The following is a 6856-nucleotide window of genomic DNA, read 5'->3' on the forward strand; positions in this document are numbered from 1 at the left end:
TTGCTTTCTTTTAATTGATATATACAATTTCTTTATACATTCTAGGTATACATCTTTGTTACATATTATGTACTGAAACTATATTACCTGACTCAATGGGTTGAATTTTTGCTTTCATAATGACATCTTTGGAAGATAAAAAATTTTTATTTTGTTATATTCTAGTTTTTCTTTCGGTTATGATTTATGTTTTTTATTTATTTAAAAAAACTTTGTCTACTCTAGGGATGAAAGACATTCTCTTATTTTTTCTGAAAGTTTTATAATTTTAGCTTTTAAATTTAGGGTTATGATTCATTTCAAGTTAATGTTTGTGTATGTTCATTTTTCTCTCAGATGGATGACCAAGTGGTTTTAGTATAATTTTTAGCAAAATCTTTCTTTTTGACATGGACTTGTCATAACATCTTTGTAAAAAGTTAATTCATCGGGTGGTGCCTGTGGCTCAGTGAGTAGGGCGCCAGCCCCATATACCAAGGGTGGCGGGTTCAAACCCAGCCCCGGCTGAACTGCAACCAAAAAATAGCCGGGCGTTGTGGCAGGCGCCTGTAGTCCCAGCTACTCGGGAGGCTGAGGCAGGAGAATCGCTGAAGCCCAAGAGCTTGAGGTTGCTGTGAGTCCTATGACATCATGGCACTCTACTGAAGGCAGTAAAGTGAGACTCTGTCTCTACAAAAAAAAAAAAAAAAAAGGACTAGAGTCCTTGACTATTTGTTCGGCTTGGTTATTGTTGGTATATATAAAGGCTACAGATTTATGGGTGTTGATTTTGTAGCTTGAGACATTGCTATATTCCTTGATCACTTCTAAAAGTTTTGTAGTAGAATCCCTAGTGTTTTCCAGATACACGATCATATCATCTGCGAAGAGTGAAAGTGTGATCTCTTCTGACCCTATGTGGATACCCTTGATCGCCTTTTCTTCCCTAATTGCAATGGCTAGTGCCAAAGAAGATGAAATATTTGGGAGTATACCTATCAAAGGACATGAAAGATCTCTACAAAGAGAACTATGAAACTCTAAGAAAAGAAATAGCCGAAGATGTTAACAGATGGAAAAACATACCATGCTCATGGCTGGGAAGAATCAACATTGTTAAAATGTCCATACTGCCCAAAGCAATATATAACTTTAATGCAATTCCTATTAAAGCTCCATTGTCATACTTTAAAGATCTCAAAAAAATAATACTTCGTTTTATATGGAATCAGAAAAAACCTCGAATAGCCAAAACATTACTGAGCAATAAAAACAAAGCAGGAGGAATCATGCTACTAGACCTGAGACTGTACTATAAATCCATAGTGATCAAAACAGCATGGTACTGGCACAAAAGCAGAGAAGTAGATGTCTGGAACAGAATAGAGAACCAAGAGATGGATCCAGCTACTTACCGTTATTTGATCTTTGACAAACCAATTAAAAACATTCAGTGGGGAAAAGATTCCCTATTTAACAAATGGTGCTGGGTAAACTGGCTGGCAACCTGTAGAAGATTGAAACTGGACCCACACCTTTCACCATTAACTAAGAAAGACTCTCACTGGATAAAAGATTTAAACTTAAGACATGAAACTATAAAAATACTTGAAGAAAGTGCAGGGAAAACTCTTGAAGGAATCGGCCTGGGTGAATATATTATGAGGAGGACGCCCCAGGCAATTGAAGCAGTATCAAAAATACACTACTAGGACCTGATCAAACTAAAAAGCTTCTGCACAGCCGAGAAAATAGTGAGTAAAGCAAGCAGACAGCCCTCAGAATGGGAGAAAATATTTGCAGGTTATACCTCCGATAAAGGTCTAATAACCAGAATCCACAGAGAACTCAAACGTATTAACAAGAAAAGAACACATGACCGCATCTCAGGGTGGGCAAGGGACTTGAAGAGAAACTTCTCTAAAGAAGACCGACACAAAATCTAAAAACACATAAAAAAAAAAAAATCTCATCATCCTTAATCATCAGAGAAATTCAGATCAAAACTACTCTGAGATATCACCTAACCCCAGTAGGAATAGCCCACATAATAAAATCCCAAAACCAGAAATGTTGGCGTGGATGTGGAGGAAAGGGCACACACTTCTGCACTGCTGGTGGGTATGCCCACTAATATGTTCCTTCTGGAAGGATGTTTGGAGAATACTTAGAGACCTAAAAATAGACCTGCCATTCGATCCTATAATTCCTTTACTAGGTTTATACCCAGAAGACCAAAAGTCACAATATAACAAAGACATCTGTACCAGAATGTTTATTGCAGCCCAATTCATAATTGCTAAGTCATGGAAGAAGCCCAAGTGCCCATCGACCCATAAATGGACTAGCAAATTGTGGTACATGTATACCATGGAATACTATGCAGCCTTAAAGAAAGATGGAGACTTTACCTAGTTCATGTTTACATGGATGGAGCTGGAACATATTCTTCTTAGCAAAGTATGTCAGGAATGGAAGAAAAAGTATCCAATGTACTCAGCCCTACTACGAAGCTAAATTATAGCTTTCACATGAAGACTATAACCCAACTATAGCACAAGACTATGGGGAAAGGGCCAAGGAAAGGGAAGGGAGGGGGGAGGTTTTGGTGGAGGGAGGGTAATGGGTGGGGCCACATCTATGGTGCATCTTAGAATGGGTACAGGCGATTGCACTAATGTACACAGCTATGATTTAACAATAAAAAAAAAGGAAAAAAATAAAGTTAATTCATCATGTATGGCTGGGTCTGTTTCTGGATCCTGTTTGTTTCCACAAATCCTGTCTATTCTTTCCCTAATACTATAAATGTTTTGATGCCTGCAGATTTATACTATGCCTTGTATGAGTAGTCAGCTGCGTGATTCTTTTTTCAAAATACTTTGGTTCTTCTAGGTATTTCCATAAAATTTTAGAATTAATTATTATTTTATTTTCAAAAAAAATAGCTGTAATAATTTTAGTAGTTATAACATTGAATCTACAGTCAAAATGCAGAAATGTTGAATAACATTATTTATTTTCCTAAACAATAAACAGGATATACTCAGTTTTGTTATTCTTCTGTTTGAGTCAGCAATGTTCTATAATTTTTGATGGACTGATATTTCATGACTTTTGTTAACTTATTTATAAGTATTTTATTTATTTCATTCAATTGTGAATAGATCTTTAAAATTTTATTTTTTTCAGTTTAGGAAGCATATGCTAAGTTTTTACGAACAAAATATAGATATGGTAATTGTTTAATGTGCTTTTCTATTAATTATATAATTCTGTGTCATATCTGGGTCTGTTTGGATTTTTGTTAACATCATGAATCTTGTCTTCTGTTTCTTTGCACACCTGATAGCTTTTAACAACATGACTTATAATGTGGACTTTCTTTATGAGAGATGGATATTTCACCCACATTCTTGAGTTTGTTTTGGGATGCTGTTAATTTACTTGGAGGTAGCTCCCTACTTTCATGTCTTGCTTTCAAGCTTTTAGATGGAGTCAGTGCATTATTTTGTCTATGACTTGTTTGCCCTTTCATCTTTGACAAATGTCTTTGAGTACTCTAGTCAGTATCCCATGAAGTATAAGGTTTTCCGTCCTGGTAGTTGATAAAATACATTATTTGTAGTTGGTGATCTGGTATTCCCTGCCATCTCTACCCAGTCTTTTTAGGTCACTCATATTATTCTATTATCTAGAAATGTCTTTACTTTAGCTTCATTCTTAAAAAAATTATTTAAGCACATTAAGTATATTTTCAACTATTCTTTTCCCTCCATGCTATCTGTTAAAAAGTGATTATTTCTATGCAATTGCAATTTATTTTTTCTATAAATGCTTTACTTTTTCCTTGTTTTTCCTAAGTTTTATGGTGATGAGGGAATGGTTTTCTTCAAAATCATCCTTGGGTTTTTCATGTTTGCATTTGTAAATTTAAAATTTTCTCCAAAGTTGATTGTTTTCAGACATTATACTGTTACACTAATCGGGAAAGAATGGGATCCTGCAAACTGAGATGGGGATGTGCAAGAAGGTTCTGCTGAAACTTGGAAACCCTGAGCCTCTGAATTCTGATAAACCTTCATGTACAATGGAACAGTCTCCTCACCCCTATGGAAATGGCCTCTCCATCCTCTGTAGAAGTGTCCTCTCCACTCCCAGTGGCAGTAGCTTTCCCATCCCAGTGTTAGTGGCCCTCCCACCTTCAGTGGCAATAGCCTATCCTGGTATTGGCCATTCTGCCTTCACCTGAGGGGATTAGTTCTGTATTGTTCTTCATTATCTAAGGAAATACAATGGTCTCCTCTGAGGCCTTTGCTCTTCAAGAAATGCAGGTTATCCTCACAACCCACTCCCTAAACTCTTAGTTTCCTATTGACCTGTAACTAAACACAAGTTCCAGCAGGTCCCTAAAGGCAAGGTACACTCCAAATGAAGAGTTGTCCTATACTAGGAAGAACTATTTGAATTTTTTAATTTATACAAAGTCTAAATCCAAGGTATATGTTTTAGAATGCATCGAATGTGTGTATGTGTGTGTATTTTAGATCTGGCTAGATAAAGTGATATGTGCTAAATAAGCAGAGATTCTATATTCAGGGTTGCAGCTTGGAGATTTAGAAAGAGGTTTAATGTGTACTTGATTGAATGGCTGAAACATGGATCAAAATATGGCCCATGGTAAGCAAATTGGAAATGCCTAAACTTTTTCTGTTTGATGTATAAAGAGAGATTCAAGGGCTTAGGGAAATTTAAATGTTAGAATAGCTTTGTCATTAAGACCTACTCACCCACAATGTAAGGCTTGAGAAAATATAGCTTTCATCAATAATTTGAAAATTTAGTTTTTGAATGGAGCTCCAGTATTCTTTTTTTTTTTTTTTTAATTGTTGGGGATTCATTGAGGGTACAATAAGCCAGGTTATACTGATTGCATTTATTAGGTAAAGTCCCTCTTGCAATCATGTCTTGCCCCCAGAAGGTGTGGCACAGTATTCTAGAATAGCTCCATGATAGTAATTCTCTTAGGCCAGACCTTGGGAACCATAGTCACTCAACTGGAAATACAATAGAATAGAAATACAACAGAAATACAATGAGAATAACTGGATCCCAGCGTAGCAGGTACGAAGTGATGCCACTCAACTGCAAAAGGCAAGATGGACATGGTGATGGCAAACGGTCAAAGCAGCAGCCAGAACAGTCTGACTCGCACAGAGCTCTGGTCTTGGCTAATTGATCGTGATGTTTCTAAAGTGAAAAATACAGGACACCTACTAAATTCTTAATTCATCTCTATGTAACATAAAGTTCTAGGCCAAGGGAACAAAATACTAATTCAAATCATAAAAAATAGAAAATGATGACCCTTTCAATCAATTCTCAGATTTGAGCCAGTTCACACCCCAAGAATCTTTTTAGTTAAGGAGGTGGCTGGGTCCCTCAGGAAAAGGCCCTCATATACTAATAAAATACAAATAAATTCATTTTGTTTTTACTATGGACTGTTCATTGGTGAAAAAAAAATCAAACCTTTCAGAAGCTACTAGATACTGGGTCTAAACTTGTACTGATTTCAGGAGATTCTAAAACATCACAGCAGGTCTCTAGGAAGAGTATAAACTCAGGAACATCAAGTTATCAATGAACTTTTAGCTAAGGTCCATCTCACAGTAGGTCTTGTGCAGTGGTTCTCAACCTTCCTAATGTCGTGACCCTTTAATACAATTCCTCAGGTTGTGGTGACCCCCAACCATAAGATTATTTTCGTTGCTACTTCATAACTGTAATTTTGCTACTGTTATGAATCATATTGTAAATAACTGATATGCAGGATGTGTTTTCTGGTGGTCTTAGGTGACCCCTGTGAAAGGGTTGTTTGACTCCCAAAATGGTCATGACCCACAGGTTGAGAACCGCTGGTCTAGGGTTCCATTTTGTGTTTTTTCTCCAGTTACAACATGCATAATTGGAATATAGATGTTTAAAATGGGAAGAATCCAATCCCCACATTTGTTCCTTGATCTGCAGAGTAAGTATTAATATGGTGGGAAAGCCAAGTGGACATCATTATAACTACTTTCATCTAGGAAAATAGAAAATCAAAAGTAAACCATATTCTTAGAGTGTTTACAGAAAGTAGTGCCACCATTGAGGAACTGAAAGATGTAGAGGTGTTGGTTCCCACCACATGCACTTTCAGTTCTCCTCTTTGGTCTGTGCAGAAGGCAAATAGATAGATCTTGGAGAACAACAGTGGATTATTGAAAGCTGACTGAATGATGGTGCTAGTTACAGCTGCGGTACCCGGTATGGTACCTAGTATGAATCTGTTAATCTCAAAAATGCTTTTCTCTCCATTCCATTGTTTAAGGCATACTAGAAGCAGTTTTCTTTCATCTGGGAAAGCCAGCATTACACCTACACTGCCCTCCTCAGGGTATGTATCAACGTTCCAGGTGTATGCAATAATTTAGTTTGGAGGGATCTTGACTTCCTTTCCCTTCCATGATATACATGTAATCAATACAATTATGTTGATCATATTATGCTAATTGGACATAGCAAATGAGAACTAGCAAATACTCTAAAATTATTGGTAAGATACTTGACTAAAATTTGGATGCCTCCCATCTCAGTAAAATCTAGTGGCCCCTTTTAAAGTAAAGAGTAAGTTGTTACATCTTATCCTTCCACCAACTGAGAAAAAGGCACAATTCTCAGTGATCCCATTAAGTTTGGGGAGGCAACCTATTTTTTTATTTGCACGTCCTATCCTGGGCTATTAACCAACTGACCCAAAAGCTACTAGTTTTGGGTGGAGCTCAGAACAAAACAAGGTTCTGCAACAGGTCCAGGCTGCTCCATTACTCCATGA

Source organism: Nycticebus coucang, chromosome 11 (assembly GCF_027406575.1).
Source record: "Nycticebus coucang isolate mNycCou1 chromosome 11, mNycCou1.pri, whole genome shotgun sequence".
In the NCBI taxonomy this organism is placed as follows: Eukaryota; Metazoa; Chordata; class Mammalia; order Primates; family Lorisidae; genus Nycticebus; species Nycticebus coucang.